Raw genomic sequence first — 23,486 nt, 5'->3', positions numbered from 1 at the left:
TACCTCAAAAAAAAAAAGAAAAAAGAAAAAAGGCCGGGCGCAGGGGCTCATGCCTGTAATCCCAGCACTTTGGGAGGCCGAGGCGGGCGGATCACCTGAGGTAAGGAGTTCGAGACCAGCCTCAATATGGAGAAACCCCATCTCTACTAAAAATATAAAATTAGTGGTAATGCATGCCTGTAATCCCAGCTACTCGGGAGACTGATGCAGGAGAATCACTTGAACCTGGGAGGCGGAGGTTGCAGTGAGCCGAGATTGCGCCATTGTACTCCAGTCTGGGCAACAAGAGCGAGACTCTGTCTCAAAAAAAAAATACAAGTCACACATGGTGGCTCACGCCTGTAATCCCAGCACTTTGGGAGGCCGAGGCGGGCGGATCACCTGAGGTCAGGAGTTCGAGACCAGCCTGATGAACACAGAAAAACTCTGTCTCTACTAAAAATACAAAATTAGCTGGGCATGGTGGCGCATGCCTGTAATCCCAGCTACTTGGGAGGCTGAGGCAGGAGAATCGCTTGAACCCAGGAGGCGGAGGTTACATTGAGCCAAGACCATACCATTGTACACTAGCCTGGGCGACAAGAGCTAGACTCCATCTCACAAAAAAAAAATAAAATAAAATACAAAAAAAATTAGCCAGGTGTGGTGCACGCGCCTGTAGTCCCAGCTACTCGGGAGGCTAAGGCAGAAGAATCCCTTGAACTGGGGAGGTGGAGGTTGCAGTGAGACAAGATCGTACCACTGCACTCCAGCCTGGCAACACAGCGAGACTCGGCCTCAAAAAAAAAAAAGAAAGAAAAAAAATGCAAAAAGGATAGAAAACAAACACACAATCCAGCCAACTAGAAGACTAAATATAATGGCAGAAATATATCCAAAATATCTGTAATAACAACAGACATGAATGGCCTCCATGCTCTAGTTAAAGAGATTAGCTGATGGCTTACTCCTGCAATCCCAGCACTTTGTGAGGCTGAGGCGGGAAGATCACTTGAGCCCAGGAGATCATGACCAGCCCAGCCAACATAGCGATACACTCTAATTAATTAAAAAGAAGTTAAAAGTTGCTAACTTAACAAAGCAAAATCCAGCTATGTGGTGTTCATAAAAGATACATCTACAACATCCCACAACAATTGGCTAAAACAGAAAAGGCAACATAAAATGTTGGCAAGGATGTAGAACTCTCAAACCACTCAGTCTTTGAGAATTAATTCCCAATTCTTAGGGCATCCACTATGTGTATAAGCTGAACTTTTTCCATAAACATCTAGAATGAAATTCATTATCTACCATCCTCGACAGATTTGAGAAAATAGTCACTCAACTTCCCGTGTTCTGTGGTTCAGTTGACAAGCCTGAGAACAACTGTGCAACATATGGAAAACACTTTAGCATTACTTAGTGAAGTTACACATATCCTACACACAAACCAAAAATTCCACTCTCAGTTATACAGTCTTGAGAAAATGGACTTTGTTTGTTGGGGGCAAGAGGGCAAATGTCCACGTGAGGACAAGTACAATTGGTAGTCTCAAAAAACTGGAAATGAGACAGATATCCATCAACAATGGAATAGACAAATAACATGTGGCACATCCTTACGATGTAACATTATACTACTATAAGAAATCAGCCGGGCGCGGTGGCTCAAGCCTGTAATCCCAGCACGTTGGGAGGCCAAGACGGGCGGATCACGAGATCAGGAGATCGAGACCATCCTGGCTAACACAGTGAAACCCGGTCTCTACTAACAAATACAAAAAACTAGCCGGGCGAGGTGGCGGGCGCCTGTACTCCCAGCTACTCGAGAGGCTGAGGCAGGAGAATGGCGTAAACCCGGGAGGCGGAGCTTGTAGTGAGCTGAGATCCGGCCACTGCACTCCAGCCTGGGCCACAGAGCGAGACTCCATCCTCACACCTGTAATCCCGGCACTTTGGGAGGCCAAGGTGAGCAGATCGCCAGAGGTCAGGAGTTTGAGACCAGCCTGCCCAACATGGTGAAACCGCATCTCTACTAAAAATACAAAAAAGAAAAAAAAACTTAGCCAGGCATGGTGGCACCTGCCTGTAATCCCAGCTACTTGGGAGGCTGAGGCAGGAGAACTGCTTGAACTCAGGAGGCAGAGGTTGCAGTGAGCCAAGATAGCACCATTGCACTCTAGCCTGGGCAATAAGAGTAAAACTCAGTCTCCAAAAAAAAAAGGGGGTCAGTGACCAGCCTGACCAACATGGTGAAACCCTGTCTCTACTAAGAATACAAAAATTAGCTGAGCATGGTGGCGGGTACCTGTAATCCTAGCTACTCAGGAGACTGAGGCAGGAGAATTGCTTGAACCCAGGAGGCAGAGGCTGCAGTAAACCAAGAAGCTGAGATCGTGCCACTGGCACTCCAGCCTGGGCAAAAGAGCAAGACTCCATCTCGTAAAACAAAAATAGAAAAGAAAAAAGCAATCTACATGGGGGCTGGGTGCAGGGGCTCATGCCTGTAATACCAGAACTTTGGGAGCCCAAAGCAGGTGGATCACCTGAGGTCAAGAGTTCAAGACCAGCCTGGCTAACACAAGGAAACCCTGTCTCTACTAAGAATACAAAAATTAGCCAGGCATGGTGGCGGGCACCTGTAGTCCCAGCTATTCCGGAGGCTGAGGAAGCAGAATCACTTGAACCTGGAAGGTGGAGGTTGCAGTGAGCCAAGATCAAGCCACTGCACTCCAGCCTGAGCAACAGAGTGAGACCCTGTCTCAAATGAAATAAAATAAACATGGATAAATCTCAAGCACGTACGAGTGAAAGAATCAAGCATCAGAAGAATCACACAACTTTTACATTGAGAATAAGACTGAAAATGGGCACTATTAAAACATATGTTGCTTATGGACATACATACAAGGTAAAATTACTGTAAAAAAGTAACAGTAGGCTGGGCGCGGTGGCTCACGCCTGTAATCCCAACACTTTGGGAGTGGAGGCGGGCAGATCATGAGGTCAGGAGTTTGAGACCAGCCTGACCAACATAGTGAAACCCCGTCTCTACCAAAAATACAAAAAATTAACCGGACGTGGTGGCGGGCATCCATAATCCGAGCTACTCAGGAGGCCAAGGCAGGAGATAGATTTGCTTGAACCTGGAAGGCGGAGGTTGCAGTGTGCTGAGATCGGGCCACTGCACTTCAGCCCAGGCAACAGTGCAAGACTCCATCTCAAAAAAAAAAAAAAAAAAAAAAGGAACAGTAGAACCTACAGAGTGACTCATACCTGTAATTCCAGGACTCTGGGAGGCCAAACAGGAGGATCACTTGAGTCCAGGAGTTCAAGACCACCGTGGGCAACACAGCAAGACCCTGTCTCTATTTTAAAACACCACCACAAAGGAATAGTAAACCTAAAATGTAGGGTAACGGTTACCCTAGGAAAGTGAAAAGAAATGCCTTGGGGGCTGGCATACACAGGGGACCTCCAGGTAGTAGTAATGTCCTATTTCTTGGTTGTTCATTTTACTTATTTTTTTTTTTTTTTAGTTTTACATATGGGGCCAGGCGTTAAGCTCACACCTGTGATCTCAGCACTTTAGTAGGCCAAGGCAGGAGGATCACTTGAGCCTAAGAGACTAGCCTGGGCAACATAGCAAGACTCCCTCTCTACAAGACTCCCTCTCTACAAAAAAGAAAAATAAGTTGAGCATGGTGATACATCCCTGTGGTCCAAGCTACTCAGGAGGCTGAGGTGGGAAGATGGCTTAAGCCTGGGAGATAGAGGCTGCAGTGAGCAATGATCATGCCACGACACTCCAGCCTGGGCGACAAAGCAAGACCCTGTCTCCAAAAAAAAAACTCTATACATGTTTTTACCCCCAACCACATTATACATTGACAGCTCTACATGTTTTTATGCCTCATACACCAACTATGGTATATATGCTGTTTTTTGCATTTTTCTGAGACAGGGTCTCTCTGTCATCCAGTCTGAAGTGCAGTGGCACAATCACAGCCCACTGCAGTCTCAACCACCCAGCTTAAGCAATCCTCCAACCTCAGCCTCCTGAGTAGCTGGAACTACAAGCACACCACGCCCAGCTAATCTTTGTATTTTTAGTAGAGACAGGATTTTGCCACGTTGTCCACGCTGGTCTCCAACTCCTGGGCTCAAGTGATTCACCTGCCTCGGCCTTCCAAAGTGCTGGGATTACAGGCATGAGCCACCACACAGAGACTATGCTGTATTTTTCAATAAAAATCAGCAAGTATGCAAAGTATGATCCTATTTATTTATTTATTGAGATAGGGTCTCACTCTGTCACCCAGGCTGGATCATAGCTCAATGCAGCCTCAACCTCCTGGTCTCAAGCGATCCTCCCACCTCAGCCTCCCAAGTAGATGGGACTCTGGGTACATGCCATGATGCCCAGCTAATTTTTACATTTTTTTATAGAGACAGGGTCTCACTATATTGCCCACGCTGGTCTTGAACTCCTGCTCAAGCAATTCTTCCACCTCAGCCTCCCAAAGCGTTGGAATTACACACAGAAGCCATGGAGCCAGGCTGCAACTTTTTTTTTTTTTTAAAGCATATACGCTATGCTTTTTTTTTTTTTTTGAGATGGAGTCTCACTCTGTCGCCCAGGCTGGAGTGCAGTGGTGCAATCTCGGCTCACTGCAAGCTCCGCCTCCCGGGTTCACGCCATTCTCCTGCCTCTGCCTCCTGAGTAGCTGGGACTACAGGCACCCGCCACCATGCCTGGCTAATTTTTTGGATTTTTTTAGTAGAGACAGGGTTTCACCGTGTTAGCCAGGATGGTCTCGATCTCCTGACCTCGTAATCCACCCGCCTCGGCCTCCCAAAGTGTTGGGATTACAGGGGTGAGCCAACGCACCCGGCCTGTTCTCTGTTTTAGGGGGAAAAAAAGGCCAGGCACAGTGGTCCACTCCTGTAATCCCAGCACTTTGGGAGGCCGAAGCAGGTGGATCACCTGAGGGCAGGAGTTCAAAACCAGCGAGGCCAAAATGACAAAATCCTGCCTCTACAAAAAAATACAAAAATTAGCAGAGCATGGTGGCAGGCTAATCACTTGAATCAAGGAGGCGGAGGTTGGCCGGGTGCGGTGGCTCAAGCCTGTAATCCCAGCACTTTGGGAGGCCGAGACGGGCAGATCACGAGGTCAGGAGATCGAGACCAGCCTGGCTAACACGGTGAAACCCCGTCTCTACTAAAAATACAAAAACTAGCCGGGCGAGGTGGCGGGCACCTGTAGTCCCAGCTACTCGGGAGGCTGAGGCAGGAGAATGGCATAAACCCGGCAGGCGGAGCTTGCAGTGAGCTGAGATCCGGCCACTGCACTCCAGTCCGGGCGACAGAGCGAGACTCCGCCTCAAAAAAAAAAAGGAGGCGGAGGTTGTAGTGAACTGAGATCACACCACTGTACTCCGGCCTGGGCGACAGAATGAAACTCCATCTCAAAAAAAAAAAAAAAATTAAAAGGGCGCAGTGGCTCACACCTGCAATTCCAGCACTTTGGGAGGCCGAGGCGGGCGGATCAGGAGGTTAGGAGATCTATACCATCCTGGCTAACATGGTGAAACTCCGTCTCTACTAAAAATATAAAAAATTAGCCGGGCGTGGTGGCAGGCGCCTGTGGTCCCACCTACTCGGGAGGCTGAGGCAGGAGAATGGTGGGAACTCAGGAGGCGGAGTTTGCAGTGAGCCAAGATGGCGCCACTGCACTCCAGCCTGGGTGACAGAGCAAGACTCCCTCCAAAAAAAAAAAAAAAAAAAAAATTAGCCGGGCGTGGAGATGCATGACTGTAGTCCCAGCTAGTTGGGAAGCTGAGGCATGAGAATCACTTAAGCCAGGGGGACAGAGCTTGCAGTGAGCCAAGAGGCACCACAGCACTCCAGCCTAGGCAACAGAGCGAGATTCTGTCTCAAAAATATAAAAATAAAAGAAGCCAGGCGTAGTGGCTCACGCCTGTAATCCCAGCACTTTGGGACGCCAAGGCAGGCGGATCACCTGAGGTCATGAGTTCAGGACCAATGTGGCCAACATGCTGAAACTTCACCTCTCCTAAAAATACAAAAATGACCCAGGGGTGATGGCTAATTTCTGTAATCCCAGCACTCTGGGAGGCCGAGGCAGGCGGATCACCTGAGGTCAGGAGTTCCAAGACTAATATGGCCAACGTGGTGAAATTACATCTCTACCAAAAATACAAAAATTAGCCAGGTGTGTTGGCGGGCGCCTGTAACCCCAGCTACTTGGGACGCTGAGGCAGCAGAATCACTTGAACCCGGTGGGCAGAGGTTGCAGTGAGCGAAGATCGCACCACTGCACTCCAACCTGGGTGACAGAGCAAGACTCCATCTCTGAACAAATAAATAAAGAGTATTACCTAGTCTTAAATAAAACACCTACTCTGCTCCTTAATGTGAGCCCTATTGCATACTTCAAACCCAAATAGTTAACTGGATTACAATTCAATTATGCTATGTCCAGCATAGTTATTAAAAAATTAAAACTTACCAAACATTGTTTACAAATGGTTAAAAAAGTCCGGGCGCGGTGGCTCAAGCCTGTAATCCCAGCACTTTGGGAGGCCGAGACGGGCGGATCACGAGGTCAGATCGAGACCATCCTGGCTAACACAGTGAAACCCGGTCTCTACTAACAAATACAAAAAACTAGCCGGGGCCGGGCGCGGTGGCTCAAGCCTGTAATCCCAGCACTTTGGGAGGCCGAGACGGGTGGATCACAAGGTCAGGAGATCGAGACCATCCTAGCTAATACGGCGAAACCCCGTCTCTACTAAAGAATACAAAAAACTAGCCGGGCGACGAGGCGGGCACCTGTAGTCCCAGCTACTTGGGAGGCGGAGGCAGGAGAATGGCGTGAACCTGGGAGGCGGAGCTTGCAGTGAGCTGAGATCCGGCCACCGCACTCCAGCCTGGGCGACAGAGCCAGACTCCGTCTCAAAAAAAAAAAAAAAAAAAAAAAAAAAAAAACTAGCCGGGCGAGGTGGCGGGCGCCTGTACTCCCAGCTACTCAGGAGGCTGAGGCAGGAGAATGGCGTAAACCCGGGAGGCGAAGCTTGCAGTGAGCTGAGGTCCGGCCACTGCACTCCAGCCTGGGCGACAGAGCGAGACTCCGTCTCAAAAAAACAAACAAACAAACAAACAAACAAATGGTTAAAAAAAAGGCCAGGTGCCGTTGCTCACGCCTGTAATCCCAACACTTTGGGAGGCCAAGGCGGGCGGATCACGAGGTTAGGAGATCAGACCATCTTGGCTAACACAGTGAAACCCCGTCTCTACTAAAAATACAAAACATTAGCCAGGCATGGTGGCGGGCGCCTATAGTCCCAGCTACTGGGGAGGCTGAGACAGGAGAATGGCGTGAACCCGGGAGGTGGAGCTTGAAGTGAGCTGAGAATGCACCACTGCACTCCAACCTGGGCGACAGTAAGACTCCGTCTCAAAAAAAAAAGGGGGTAGAAAAAAATAAAAATTAAAAAGTACAAAAAAAATTTTTTTTTTTTTGAGATGCAGTCTTACTCTGTCGTCCAGGCTGGATGGAGTCCAATGGCACAAAATTGGCTCACAGTAACCTCCACCTCCCGGGTTCAAGCAATTCTAAAGTCTCAGCCTCCAGAGTAGCTGGGACTACAGGCGCGTGCCACCACATCACGCTAATTTTTGTATTTTTAGTAGAGAAAGAGTTTCACCATGTTGATTAGGTTAGTCTCAACTCCCAAACTCGTGACCTGCCCGCCTAGGCCTCAAAAAGTGCTGGGATTACAGGCATGAGCCACCGCGCCCAGCCACAAAAAAAAAATTTTAAGCAGCATCTTTGAGAGAAACTAAAAAAAGTCAAGTAAATTCAGTAGGAAATACCAGCATAAACGGTTTACATTAAAATTGTAAAAACTAATGTGATACATTTGATTGAGTTAGAAAAAAAAGGATTATATTCTAAATACTTGATAGTTGGGGCAAAATTACATCAAAATCTACCACAAAGATTACATGGTGATATTCCCTACATGTCCTCACTCTCTTTGCCTTCCTTCAGGTTATATCCCCACTCTCCTTTTTGGAAAAAACAGCTGCTTCTAAAATCTATCAGAGATCTACTAATTTACCAGTCAACACCATGGGTACCCTAACACTTTTAAGGACGCTCTATTTACTCAAAATGACAACTAAGAACAGATATTTGCTGACATACAGGTTTCTCACAAGGAAAAATAAACAAAATAAGACAGGTTTGCTTAAGGGCAGAGAACTTTGCAATCTGTAAATGCCTGCAGACTGCTTCTTCTGAGCAGGCATTAACCCTTCATAATATACTTAACCACCCCCACCCCCACCCCCCACAAAGTGTCTTATTAGCAAAGGAAATCTTAACAGTAAGACATCATTAAAAAAAAAAAAAAAAGGGGCCGGGCGCGGTGGCTCAAGCCTGTAATCCCAGCACTTTGGGAGGCCAAGACGGGCGGATCACGAGGTCAGGAGATCGAGACCATCCTGGCTAACATGGTGAAACCCCATCTCTACTAAAAAACACAAAAAACTAGCTGGGCGAGGTGGCGGGCGCCTGTAGTCCCAGCTACTTGGGAGGCTGAGGCAGGAAAATGGCGTAAACCCGGGAGGCGGAGATTGCAGTGAGCTGAGATCCGGCCACTGCACTCCAGCCAGGGCGACAGAGCAAGCCTCCGTCTCAAAAAAAAAAAAAAAAAAAAAGGATTGGGAAATCAACAATTAATTCAAAGCTAATATTTTAGACGTAAAGGCTTCACTTCAGACCACTCCAAACCTTCAAGAAAGCTTTATACTTTCTACATATATTTTACACTTAAGAGGGTAGATACAGGGACCAGTTCCCATCACGATACAAGTACATATTGAAATAAACCTATTATTCTCCATGTTCTCACACCATTTCTCCCCATACAATAAAAGTCACTCAGGCTAATACTAAGAGAGACACTCCTGGTGATCACTACATAGACTGCACTAGTAACCAGGAAAGGGAAGCAGAGGTGTTACTGTTGTTCCAATATAGTTCTAAAGACAACTCCATGTGACTACTGCTGGTCCACCCACATTTAAAGGGAGGACAGAGGAAACCAGAGCAGCAGGAAACAGGAGGGGTAATTACCACAACCCTTTCCCATGGCCTCATTCTCTCCCATGCCACCACTTTCGGGCATATTTCAATCACAACAAAAACCTTCCTTCTCTGAAAGGTTTCATAATTATTGAGGGTGAGAGGCAACAGGAAAGCAAATGAGGGAAATCGGCGCTGTGAGAAAATCTCTCGCCACATGTGTCAACTAGCCATAAGTAGGAAAATCAGGAGTACACTGGCAGCAAGCAAAAGGGTAGTCTGGGAAACTAATCACTTCTGCCTAATGACAAGAGAAGCCTTCAAAGCAGTGGAAGGTCGGCCCTAGCGAAGGGACTCCACAGGTGAGTGTACTGAAAGAAACTATCATCTCCAGGGAGCGGAATATATTCCCTTTCCTGAGGTAAAAGGGGAACACACCAATGTCGGACACGGGACAGCTTAGGTATCATGTTCATCTTCCTTCCACCTTTCCCAAACTGACACTAAAAAGGATACACAATTCACAGCGACAAGTGAGGAATGCAATAACTAGCCGCATACCCCTTGGTGAAAAAAGTGCTGTCATAACGTAAGAGGAATGTAAGAATGGGTTCACCCAAGAAATTAATTATATGACCTTCAAATAAAAGATGATCTTTGGATACCTTATGGAGACCTGAAAAAACCCTCAACCAGCTGGGCACCGTGGTGCACACCTGTAATCCCAGCTACTCAGGAGGCTGAGGTGCAAGAATCGCTGAAGCCCAGGAGCGGGAGGCCAGCCTGAGCAATATATGGAGACCATATCTCTAAAATGAATAGTAATTTTTTAAAATCTCTCAACTGTTAGGATACGCTGGTGCTGTGGAAAGATTATAAGCCTAAATACTGGCAAACCATATACCTTCCTTGAATGTGAGATAAAAACAATATTCAATAGAAGTGGTAGTAAATGACTGGATTACATCAAACAGGATATAACAGTAATAATGATGGGATCAACCCTTAAAGCGAGCAAGGGTTAGAGACCAGAGTGGTGACAGTTGAGAAGCGTGGGCAACTAATTAGACTAAAAACTCGGGGAAAATGTGGAAAAGCCGAGTGGGAAAGTGATTCAGAGGCAAACAGAACTGAGTTGTAATGCACCAATGAAAGAATAACATTTTGAATATGTATTATTAACAGACTGAGCTTTGCGGTTTACAAAGCGCTCAAAAACCTAAAGAATGAACTGTGATATAACCAGACTACAGGAACCGGGGGTGAGGAGGAAAACTGAGTCCCAATTGAGACCAATGCCCTACAGAATTGAAAAGGAGAAGTAGAATTGAACTGTGCCTCCGGGTAAGCCAGGAAAGATTAGAGAGCGCAGAAGTTGGGTTCTAAAAGGGCCAGTCCCAAGACTAGCTACGGGCGTGAAAGCGGAAAGGTGATCAGATGGGACCGACAGCGTGGCGGGGAAGCTTCAGCCTACTGGCAGGCACCGAGGTGGGAGAGAAAACCACACCCTCCAGGGCAGAAACCCGAAGGGGGGAGGGGAGGCGCCCCTGGGGTTGGGTGGGGCCCGGCTGACCCGGACAGGGGAAAGTAGGAAGAAGCACAAGGCCAAGTGAGGGGAAGAGGCAGTAGGGCGCCCGGGCCTGGACACACAGAGACCGTGGAGCTGGCGAGTGAAGCTCGGCCCGGTCCTCACGGATGGGCGGCGGGGCAGTCTGCAGGCGGTGGGGATTCAGACGAGCTGAACCCAGAACCAGAAAGCGCACGCTGCAGGGCTCAGGCCCCTGGAACAGGGAAGGAGAGGGACAGTATGGCAATTACCGCTGCTGCTCTCGGAGGACTCAAGACCCGCTGCCGCCGCCGCCGCTCGTTACCTGCCAATGTGCCTCTTACAAAGCGGCGGCGGCGGCACAGGCTGCCCAATCCGTCACGTGACCTCGCGTCACGAGCGAAGGAGGAGCCACAACACGTCGCCCGTGCGCGGCTTCAGAGCCCGCCCAGACGGCGCGCAGCCTCTTCTAGCCACCACCTTCACCCCAAGCCCGCGAGGCCGACCGCGCGGAGGTGGCGGGGGGGAACCACAGGAAAGAAAAAAATAAGGGAGACTTGATAATATGTATTGCACTCGGAGTCATAGGAGACTACTACCCACCGCATCCAGGGTGCCTACAACTGCAGCTCGTCGTCGCGCCATGATGACCTCACAAGGCACCACAGGTTGCTCCCCTGTGGCCGCCTCTCTCATCACGTGATGTGGTCCAGCCACTCAGGGCAAGCCTGGCCTCCCAAACGTTGCACGAGGGGACCACGACTCCCAACATGCTGCACAGCCAAGGCGACGCCTACCTCACCCTTTCTCCCGCGGGCTCCCAAACGCACCCGCTAGAGACCTTAGTGCCGAGGGAAGGCCGGGACGGAAAGTAGACTAAGCTGGCTTGAAGGAGTAATACTATTGGACGCCGCCCGCCAGGTAGCGGAGCGTGGTGCCTGCTGGGAGGTGTAGTCCTGGCGGGGGGTGGGGTTCTGCTCCCACGTTCCTGGGCTTGCTCTGCGCCTTGCCCCCTGCGCGGGAAAACGCTAACCGCTCGCTGCGAGAGCCTCGGCAAGGCGGAAGGTCCGCCCACTTTTAGTCTTGTTAAGTGAGGTTCAACTTTTGCCCTCCCAAGCCCCTTCTGGGTGAAAAGACTAGCATCTATTGAACGCCTACTCCAAGTCCACCGTTTATACAATCATTTCTGTTATATAATCAACCCCTTGAGTCCAGGATTTCCTATATTTAAGGATAAAAAAAAGAAGCTTAGAGTTGCTTCTTGACCGAAGAAACCCAGGTTTTCTGCCTTAGAAAATTAAAGACCTCCTCTCAATAGGATCTGACCTGTTGTCAACTCCAAAAATTACATATAAATGAGATGATGGTTTATAATTGTAGCATAGTGTTTTAAAAGTATTTTCCGGCCGGGCGCGGTGGCTCACGCCTGTAATCCCAGCACTGTGGGAGGCCGAGACGGGCGGATCACAAGGTCAGGAGATCGAGACCATCCTGGCTAACACGGTGAAACCCCATCTCTACTAAAAATGCAAAAAATTAGCCGGGCGTGGCGGCGAGCGCTTGTAGTCCCAGCTGCTTGGGAGGCTGAGGCAGGAGAATGGCGGGAACCCGGGAGGCGGAGCTTGCAGTGAGCCGGGATCGCGCCACTGCACTCCAGCTTGGGCCACAGAGCGAGACTCCGTCTCAAAAAAAAAAAAAAAAAAAAAAAAAAAAAAAAAAAAAAAAAGTATTTTCCATTTACTGGCCTGCTTGGATGTGAGGGCGATCTGGCTGCGATATCTGTCACCCCATTGATTGCCAGGGCTGATTCCGCTGATCTGGCTGGCTAGGCGGGTGGCTGCATACTCGGTCGAAAAGGAGGAGCATCCCCCATAGAGGAGGACACGTCAAGGATATAGGAGTAGCTGCACGCCCCTGTTAACAAGCTCTCAAGGTCCTCCAAACAGGCTCTCAAGGTCTGCTTACTGGCCTGTTTTATCCCAAGCTAGTTACATATAAGGACTTTGCAGTCCCGACATGCCTTACCTCAATTGGAGCTTTTCTCTGTAGTAACACCACTTCACCGGCTTGTGAAAATTAAATAAGATTATGTAAAATGCCTGCTTGGCACATAATAAACCCTCAATAAGTATCAGTAATCATTTTCACACTCTACCCATTAGGCCCAACAGGTCTAAGTAAGGTAGAAAGGGGAAATTAGCTTATACTGTACTTTGTACAGGGCACTATGCTAATTACTAATTTGCTAGTTATTAAGTAAAACAATTGAAATCTTAAACAGTCCTGTATAGTTCAAAGAAAGCCTTTGTTATTCATCTGAATTAAAGAATGCTGCCGGGCATGGTGGCTCATGCCTATAATCTCAGCACTTTGGGAGCCCGAAGAGGGCAGATCACAAGATCAGGAGTTCGAGACCAGCCTGACCAACATGGTGAAACCCCGTCTCTATTAAAAATATAAAAAAATTAGCCGGGCGTGGTGGCACACGCCTGTAATCCCACCTACTCAGGAGGCTGACGCAGGAGAATCACTTGAACCCGGGAGGTGGAAGTTGGAGTGAGCCAAGATCGCACCGCTGCACTCCAGGCTGTTAGAGCAAGACTCTCTCTCAAACAAAAACAAAAACAAAGAATGCTTAGACTGTGCCTTTAACAAACAGAACTGGGCCAGGGGTGATGGCTCACGCATGTAATCCCGGCACTTTGGGAGGCCGAGGTGGGTGGATCACCTGAGGTCAGGAGTTTGTGACCAGCCTAGCCAACATAAATAGTAAAGAGTGAAACCCCCTCTTTACTAAAAAATACAAAAAATTAACCAGGCGTGGTAGTGGCCGCCTGTAATCCCAGCTACTTGGGAGAGTAATCACTTGAGGCAGGATAATCACTTGAACCCGGGAGGCGGAGGTTGTCGTGATCCAAAATTGTGCCACTGCACTCCAGCCTGGGCAAGAGAGTGAGACTCCATCTCAAAAAAAAAAAAAAAAAAAAAAAAAAAAACAGAACTTATCATCATCACCACTGACATGTGGGTGAATCTTAATCTTATCTCACTTCTTTTGACAGTGAGCTAGGATTGTGTTGTGTCTTGTCTGTTCATCTTCCTCCTCTTTGTCCTGCTGCTTTATAGAAATGTGTGGGAGTGTCAAAGATAAAAACCACCCTTGAGAGTCAAAGACTTAATGGACAGATCAGGAGAAAAGGATTCTGAAAGGAATATACAAACTTGATAACAGTGGCTGGCTCTGAGGAGTGGGAAAGTGGTTTGTGATTGGGGTTGCTGGCCCAAAGGAACTGCAGTCTAACGTTTTCGATTTTTCCTTGGAGAAGGCACTGGTATATAACTTACTTAGTTATAAGATTAACTTGGCCCAGCGCGGTGGCCAAGCACTTTGGGAGGCCGAGGCAGGCAGATCACGAGGTCAAGAGATTGAGACCATCCTGGCTAACATGGTGAAACCCCGTCTCTACTAAAAATACAAAACTTAGCTGGGTGCGGTGGTGCACCTGTGGTGCGCACCTGTAGTCCCAGCTACTCGGGAGGCTGAGGCAGGGGATTCACTTGAACCCGGGAGGCAGAGGTTGCAGTGAGCCAAGATCGAGCCACTGCACTCCAGCCTGGCAACAGAGAGAGATTCCTCTCAAAAAAAAAAAAAAAAAAGGAAAAAGATTAACTTTATGAGAAGGAAGACCAGAGACCACATGTTAGCTCTGTGACCCTGTACAAGCTGTGTCACTTCTCCAGGCCTCAATTTCTTAATAAATTCATTTTCAAAAACATCTGCCTTTTCTGTGTCAGGGACACTGTGCTGGTTATTTTTATTACATTATCATTTATTAAGGGTTGGCCGGGCGCGGTGGCTCAAGCCTGTAATCCCGGCACTTTGGGAGGCCGAGACGGGCGGATCACGAAGTCAGGAGATCGAGACCATCCTGGCTAACATAGTGAAACCCCGTCTCTACTAAAAAAAAAATACAAAAAACTAGCTGGGCGCGGTGGCGGGTGCCTGTAGTCCCAGCTACTCGGGAGGCTGAGGCAGGAGAATGGCGTAAACCCAGGAGGCGGAGCTTGCAATGAGCTGAGATCTGGCCACTGCACTCCGGCCTGGGCGACAGAGCGAGACTCCGTCTCAAAAAAAGAAAAAGAAAAGGATTCATTCACCTTATCCACCCAGCTTGACTCTGAGACGTTGACTCTGAAACTAATTTCACATCCTGTGACTACAAAGGACATCCCCATCTTTGTGTGTGTGTGTGTGTGTGTGTGTGTGTGTGTGTGTGTGTGTTGAGACAAAGTCTTGCTCTGTCACCCATGCTGCAGTGCAGTGGCGCGATCTCGGCTCACTGCAACCTCCACCTCCCGGTTCACGCCATTCTCCTGCCTCAGCCTCCGAAGTAGCTGGGACTACAGGTTCCCACCACCATGCCCGGCTAATTTTTTAAAATATTTTTGGTAGAGACAGGGTTTCACCATGTTAGCCAGGATGGTCTTGATCTTCTGACCTCGTGATCTGCCTGCCTCGGCCTCCCAAAGTGCTGCGATTACAGGCGTGAGCCACTGGGCCCAGCCATCCCTATCTTTTTTACCAGTTTTTGTTTGCTTCAGTCTTCTTGCTGGACTAAAGTGAGCACATAATGTCATGGAATATACACTGGAGAAATTATCAGAAGCCTGGGTTCTGAAGTCTGTACAAATGGGTGGCAATATGATAGATAAGTGTGTGAAATCATTCTTTTTTTTTTTTTTTTTTTTTTTTTTGAGACGGAGTCTCGCTCTGCCGCCCAGGCTGGAGTGCAGTGGCCGGATCTCAGCTCACTGCAAGCTCTGCCTCCCGGGTTTATGCCATTTTCCTGCCTCAGCCTCCCGAGTAGCTGGGACTACAGGCGCCCGCCACCTCGCCCGGCTAGTTTTTTGTATTTTTTAGTAGAGACGGGGTTTCACCATGTTAGCCAGGATGGTCTCGATCTCCTGACCTTGTGATCCGCCCGTCTCGGCCTCCCAAAGTGCTGGGATTACAGGCTTGAGCCACCGCGCCCGGCCTTCTTTTTTTTTTTTTAGACAAGGTCTTGCTGTGTTGCCCAGGCTAGAGTGCAGTACCTATTCATAGGTGTAATCATAGTGTACTATAGCCTTTAGCTCCCGAACTCAGGCAGTCTTCCCATCTCAGCCTCCAGACTAGCTGAGAATACAGGCAGTGTGCCACTGCACCTGGCTCTGGAATCAGTAATTCTTAGATGAGGCCCATCCTCAAAAACAAACAGTAATAGTAATAGGTGGCTGAGATTTAGGAGGATACAATCAAGGCATATAATCTCCAAAGCAGAACAGGTGTGGTGGCTCACTATCACTCTAGGAGGCTGAGATGGGAGGCTCACTTCAGGCCAGGAGTTCAAGACCAGCCTGGGCAATATAGCAAGACTCCGTCTCTATTTATATATACACATATTTATTTTCTTAATAAAAAACTCCAAAGCAGAATTTTCACAAACTAGATAAAGCTAATCACAGTTGAAATCTTTTTTTTTTTCTTTTTCTTGATACAGGGTCTCACTCTGTTGCCCAGGCTGGAGTGCACCTTCACCTCCTGGGTTCAACCAATTCCTGTGCCTCAACCTCCCAAGTAACTGGGACTACAGTCAGGCAGCATCGTACCCAGCTAATTTTTGTACTTTTAGTAGAGACGGGTTTTGCTATGTTAGCCAGGCTGGTCTCAAACTCCTGGCTTCAAGTGATCTGCCCACCTTGGCCTCCCAAAGTGTTGGAATTACAGGCATGAGCCACCGCACCTGGTCCACAGTTGAAATCTAATGTACTCTCTTAATTGTAAAATAAATGTCATAATCAAATGCATTATACCCTGCCTAAAGAATGTGATAACATGAGGTCAGGAGATTGAGACCATCCTGGCTAACATGGTGAAACCCTATCTCTACTAAAAATACAAAAAAATTTGCCAGGCATGGTGGCAGGTACCTGTAGTCCCAGCTACTTGGGAGGCTGAGGCAGGAGAATGGCATGAACCTGGGAGCTTGCAGTGAGCTGAGATCGCGCCACTGTACTCCAGCCTGGGCGACAGAGTGAGACTCGGTTTCAAAAAAAAAAAAATGTGATAACAGAGAGGAGATAGGCTTCCTAGAGTCTTAAAAAAAAAAAAAAAAAAAAAAAAAGTGAACCTTAATAAGCAAAAGTGTATGCCTTGCAAGAAACAGGGTGGCCTAACCAGCACTTCGAACATTCTGACCCCTTGGCAGATTTCTGCCTTTAGCAGATGAAGATGGGTGTTCCATGCCTATTAACCATGAGGACCCAAGATTCCCTGACCTGTGTTCCATATTTTCAAGCAACCTACTGACTAGAATTTGGCTTCTGTTTAATACCTTCCTCCAGAGAAGTGAATGTGCTGTTGACCAGAGAACCATATGTTATTTGATTTGACTGAAAATTAGTGTACTGGCCAGGCGCAGTGGCTCATGCCTGTAATCCCAGCACTTTGGGAGGTCGAGGTGAGTGGATCACCTGAGGTCAGGAGTTAGACACAAGGCTGACTAACGTAGTGAAACACCATCTCTACTAAAAATACCAAAAAATTAGCAGGGTATGGTGGCACATGCCTGTAATCCCAGCTACTAGGGAGGCTGAGGCAGGAGAATTGCTTGAATCCAGGAGGCAGAGGTTGCAGTGAGATCACGTCATTGCACTCCAGCCTGGGCGACAGAGCGAGACTCCTTCAAAAAAAAGAAAGAGACAGAGAGAGAATGGAAAAAAAGGAAAGGAAGGGGAAGGAAAAGGGGAAGGAAAAAGGGGAGGGGAGGGGAGGGCGGGGCGGGGCAGGGCAGGGCAGGGAAGGGAAGGGAAGGGAAAATTCATGTACTGGAAGCCAGGCACAGTAGCTCATGCCTGTAATCCTAGAACTTTGGGAGGCCAAAGTGGGAGGATCCCTTAAGCCCAGGAGTTCGATACCAGCCTGGGCAACATAGTGAGACCCCCACCTCTATTTCTGTCACCAGGTTGGAGTGCAGTGGCACGATCTCGGCTCACTGCAACCTCTGCCTCCCAGGTTTAAGCAAGTCTCCTGCCTCAGCCTCCCGAATAACTGGGATTACAGGCACACACCGCCATCCCCAGCTAATTTTTGTATTTTTAGTAGAGATGGGGTTTCACCATGTTGGCCAGGCTGGACTTGAACTCCTGACCTCAGATAATCTGTCCGCCTCGGCCTCCCAAAGTGCTGAGATTACAGGCGTGAGCCACCGTGCCAAGCAACCCCTACTTCTATTGTTTTTTTTTTTGTTTTTTTTTTTTTTTTGAGACGGAGTCTTGCTTTGTCACCCAGGCTGGAGTGCAGTGGCCGGATCTCAGCTCACCGCAAGCTCCGCCTCCCAGGTTCCCGCCATTCTCCTGCCTCAGCCTCCCGAGTAGCTGGGACTACAGGCGCCACCACCTCGCCCGGCTAGTTTTTTGTATTTTTTAGTAGAGACGGGGTTTCACCGTGTTAGCCAGGATGGTCTCGATCTCCTGACCTCATGATCCGCCCGTCTCGGCCTCCCAAAGTACTGGGATTACAGGCTTGAGCCACCGCGCCTGGCCACTTCTATTGTTAAGAAAAGGGAAAACAACTGACCGGGCGCAGTGGCTCACGCCTGTAATCCCAGCATTTTGGGAGGCCGAGGCGGGTGGGTCACGAGGTCAGGAGATCGAGACCATCCTGGCTAACACAGTGAAACCCCGTCTCTACTAAAAAAAATACAAAAAATTAGCCGGGCATGGTGGCAGGCGCCTGTAGTCCCAGTTACTCGGGAGGCTGAGGCCGGAGAATGGCGTGAACCCCAAAGGTGGAGCTTGCAGTGAGCCGAGATTGCGCCACAGCACTTCAACTTCAGCCTGGGCGACACAGCAAGACTCCGTCTCAAAAAAAAAAAAAAAAGAAGAAAAGAAAAGGAAAAACAAAGAAAATTAATGAACTGACAATGACCATTTGGAATATACCATTAGTTTATGAGGCATGTTTATGCCCAAAGCCAACTGAGCAGTGAGATGCTGAATTCTGTTTTTTGTTTTGTTTTGTTTTGTTTTGTTTGAGATGGAGTCTCGCTCTGTTGGCCAGGTTGGAGTGCAGTGGTGCAATCTTGGCTCACAGCAACCTCTGCCTCCTGGGTTCAAGTGATTCTCCTGCCTCAGCCTCCTGAGTAGCTGGGATTACAGGTGCATGCCACCACGCCCGGCTCATTTTTGTATTTTTAGTAGAGACAGGATTTCACCATGTTCGCCAGGCTGGTCTTGAACTTCTGACCTCAGATGATCCGCCCACCTTGGCCTCCCAAAGTGCTGGGATTACAGGGGTGAGCCACTGCGCCCAGCCTGAGATGCTGAACTTTGAATGCAGTGACCAAAAGAAGTAATCATAATGTCACTGTGTGAGGCCTTTTGGGCATGGTAACTTAAATCTGTAATCCCAGCACTTTTGGAGACCTAGGAAGGAGGATTTCAAATTGCTCTAGCATACTGACTTTGGAAACAAAAAACATCATTCTATTTATAGCATTCTGTTTTTGGTAGTGGTGTTTCCATTTACAAAATATAGTAATTCTCAATCACTGATAATGGCAAATCCTAGAAAACACAGCATTCTTATGTTTCTTTCTTTCATTTTCATTCTTATGTTTCAATTTCTTTCATTCTTAAAATGATGTGATTTTAACATTATTCTCAAAGAGTTGTTGGCCGGAGATTCATTTCATGAATCCAATTTTTCCAAAATAGACAATTCTGATGATTCAGATGATCCTGATGTTAGTTCTGTTTAGAAATAACTCCAAGAACAGTTTTTTATATTTTATGTTCACATTGAAAACCAGTCAAATTTGCTTCAGCCTCAATGAGCGTGTTTATGTGAAATTAAATGAGCACTGGCAGCGAGCTGCACTTTTTTTTTTTTCTAAACCAGGAAAGGGTTAAAAACCTTTGCTTAGGCCAGACACAGTGGTTCATGCCTGTAACCCCAGCACTTCGGGAGGCCAAGAGGGGATTATCCCTTGAGCCCAGGAGTTCAAGACCAGACTGGCCAACATGGCAAAACCCCATCTCTACTAAAAAATATAAAAATTAGCCAGGAGTGATGGCACACACCTGTAGTCCCAGCTACCCAGGTGGCTGAGGCACAAGAATCACTGGAACCGGAGAGGTAGAGGTTGCAGTGAGCCGAGATCATACCACTGCACTCCAGCCTGGGCAACAGAGCAAGACTCTGTCAAAAACAAACAGGCCAGGCACGGTGGCTCAAGCCTGTAATCCCCACACTTTGGGAGGCCAAGACAGGTGGATCACGAGGTCAGGAGATCAAGACCATCCTGGCGGCCGGGCGCGGTGGCTCAAGCCTGTAATCCCAGCACTTAGGGAGGCCGAGACGGGCGGATCACGAGGTCAGGAGATCGAGACCATCCTGGCTAATACGGTGAAACCCCGTCTCTACTAAAAAAATACAAAAAAAACTAGCCGGGCGACGAGGCGGGCGCCTGTAGTCCCAGCTACTCGGGAGGCTGAGACAGGAGAATGGCGTGAACTCGGGAGGCGGAGCTTGCAGTGAGCTGAGAGCCGGCCACTGCACTCCAGCCTGGGTGGCAGAGCAAGACTCCGTCTCAAAAAAAAAAAAAAAAAAAAAAAAAAAAAAAAAAAAAAAAAAGACCATCCTGGCTAACACGGTGAAACCCTGTCTCTACTAAAAAATACAAAAAACTAGCCGGGCAAGGTGGCGGGCCCCTGTAGTCCCAGCTATTCGGGAGGCTGAGGCAGGAGAATGGCGTAAACCCAGGAGGCGGAGCTTGCAGTAAGCTGAGATCTGCCCACTGCACTCCAGCCTGGGCGACTGAGCAAGACTCCGTCTCAAACAAACAAACAAACACAGAAAGCCTGGCTGGGCACAGTGGCTCATGCCTGTAATCTCAGCACTTTGGGAGGCTGATGAGGGCGAATCACAAGGTCAGGATTTTGAGACCAGGCTGGCCAACATGGTGAAACCCCTTCTCTACTTCTAAAAAAAATTATAATTAGCTGGGCATGGTGGCGTGCAATCCCAGCTACTCGGGAGGCTGAGGCAGGAGAATTGCTTGAAACCAGGAGGCAGAGGTTGCAGTGAGCCAAGATCGCGCCGTTGCACTCCAGCCTGGGCGACAAAGCAAGACTCTGTCTCAAAAAAAATTTATGTAATATATATATAACAAAAAGTAGCCGGGTGTGTTGGTGCATGCCTATAGTCCCAGCTACTTGGGGGTCTGAAGCACAAGAACAATTTGAACCCAGGAGGCGGAGGTTTCAGTGAGCCAAGATTGCGCCACTGCACTCCGGCCTGGGCAATATGGCAAGACTCCATCTCAAAAAAACAAAACAAAACAAAAAATCCCTTTGCTTATGGCCAGGCATGGTGGCTGATGCCTATAATCCCAGGATTTGGGGAAGCCACGGCCGGCAGATTGTTGAAACCAGGAGTTCAAGAACAGCCTGGGCCACATGGCAAAATTTCATCTCTATAGAAAAATGCAAATATTAGTCAGCGCTGGTGGTGCACACCTATAGTACCAACTACTAAGGAGGCTGAGGTGGGAGGATCAATTGAGCCTTGGAGGTCAAGGATGCAGTGAGCCATGATCACATCACTGTACTCCAGCCTGGGCAACACAGCAAGACACTGTTTCAATAAAAACAAAATCTTTGCTTATGAGCCATTCAGGAGGTCACATTTTAAGCACGAGCTGCCTGATTCTTCTTGCTTGGTGCCCTGAAAATAAATGCCTTCCTTTCTCGACTACAGAACCTCAATATACATGTTTGGTTTACTGCACCAGGCAAGTGGACCCTAGTTCAATTCAGTAACAAGTTCAGCCTTGGAAACATAGCAAGACCTCATCTCTAAATAAAAATAAAAATAGACCAAGCATAAAAGCTCACATCTGTAATCCCAGCACATTGGGATGCCAAGGCAGGAGGATCACTTGAGCCCAGGATTTCAAGACCAGCTTGGGCACCATAGGGACATCTCATCTCTACAAAAAGTCAAAAAATTGGCCAGGGGAGGTGGCTTACGCCTGTAATCCCAGCACTGTGGGAGGCCGAGGCAGGCAGATCACCTGAGGTCAGGAGTTCAAGACCAGCCTGACCAACATGGAGAAACCCTACCTCTACTAAAAATACAAAATTAGCTGGGTGTGGTGGCACATGCCTGTAATCCCAGCTACTTGGGAGGCTGAGGCAGGAGAATCACTTGAACCTGGGAGACAGAGGTCGCAGTGAGCCAAGATCGTGCCATTGCACTCCAGCCTGGGCAACAAGAGCAAAACTCTGGCCAGGCGCGGTGGCTCACACCTATAATCCCAGCACTTTGGGAAGCAGAAGCAGGCAGATCACAAGGTCACGAATTTGAGACCAGCCTGGCCAACATGGCGAAACCCCATCTCTACTAAAAATAGAAAAATTAGTCAGGCATGATGGCGCACGCCTGTAGTCCCAGCTACTCTGGAGGCTTGAACCCGGGAGGCAGAGGTTGCAGTGAGCCAAGATCATGCCACTGCACTCCAGCCTGGGCGACAGAGCGAGACTCCATCTCAAAAAAACAAAAAACAAAACACAGACTCTTCCCCTGCCAGGAATAGCTAAAAGTAAGTAAGGAAACAATTTGTTAGCAATCTAGGGAAAAAGATTTAGAACCACACTACACTCCACATACCTGTTAACCTAAATATCAGAGAGAGGCTCTCTAAAGAAAATGGTATTTTTTCAGGAATAAGGCATTGCAATGGGAATTCACATACCATAGTAAACTATGTGTGTATTCAGGAAAGTAAAGGAGGACAAAGATTTTCAAAGGAAAGATAAGAATTGCACAATTGTTTTGAGATAATTATCCTTGGCTATGAATCCAAGGATTAATAACAAGGATCATGCTAGTTTGAGGTTGGGCAGCCAGTTGTTGGGCAAATGTCCTTTGCAGAAGTATTTTTTGTGTAAGATTGTGATGGCCATTGTCCGAGGTTGTAGTTTGGCAGTCTTTTATGACAGTTTCTGTTATCAGGCATTTATGTATGAGAATCCTCTCTTCATGGCCTTCCTCGGCACTATTTGTCAGAGTTTTTTTCTTCTTGTTGTTAACACAAGCGACTCGATTTTGATTCTGAAAATGTTCATATACCAAGTGGCTTAAGATAATAGGGAAAAGCTAACATTTGTTGTCTGTCAGGCACAGTTCATCTTATCTTTATCCCAATTATAAATATTCAAGGTAATTTGTCTGATTTTACAAAACAGGGAGTAGAGGACACATTAAATAGGTGACCCAGGATTCTAAACTTTTATTCCAAAGCCTGTGCTCTTTCTACTAAGCCAAGGTGCCACTCTATAGAAAATTGTCATTTTTTTTTTTGAGACAAGGTGTCACTCTGTCACCCAGGCTGGAATGCAGTGGTGGGATCACGGCTCACTGCAGCCTGGACCCCTTGGGCTCAGGTTATCCTCTCACCTCAGCCTCCCCAGTAGCTAGGACTACAGGTGCATGCCAACACACCTGGCTAGTTTTTAAATCTAATTTAATTTAATTTAATTTTTGTAGAGATGGAGTCTTGCTCTGTTGCCCAGCCCAGTCTTGAACTCCTGGCCCCAGTGATCCTCCTGCCTTGGTCTCCCAAAGCACTGGGACTACAGGCTTGAGCCACCATCCCTAGCCCTCTATGTAACATTAAAAAGACCAAAATTAACAACAGATCTGGGGAGAAAAACACAAATTTATAAATTAATATTTTTTCATAAAAAAAGCTCATACAAATTGACAAAAACACTGAAAATTCAGTAGATAAATGG

The 23,486-nt window shown here is 47.8% G+C and overlaps 1 protein-coding gene across 1 annotated transcript in view; it reads right to left on the bottom strand.

Annotated features, from left to right (window-relative positions):
• UBAP2 (ubiquitin associated protein 2) overlaps positions 1–11,021 on the bottom strand; it is a 136,985-nt gene extending 125,964 nt beyond the window's left edge. The window contains exon 1 of the mRNA XM_010385759.2: positions 10,919–11,021. The gene's annotated coding sequence lies outside the window, so the exon portion shown is untranslated. The remainder of the gene's footprint in view (positions 1–10,918) is intronic.
• Positions 11,022–23,486: the final 12,465 nt, after the last annotated feature.

Source organism: Rhinopithecus roxellana, chromosome 16, assembly GCF_007565055.1.
Source record: "Rhinopithecus roxellana isolate Shanxi Qingling chromosome 16, ASM756505v1, whole genome shotgun sequence".
Taxonomy (NCBI): domain Eukaryota; kingdom Metazoa; phylum Chordata; class Mammalia; order Primates; family Cercopithecidae; genus Rhinopithecus; species Rhinopithecus roxellana.
Note: the sequence above shows the minus strand (reverse complement) of the source record. Positions and strands in the feature narration are given on the sequence as shown.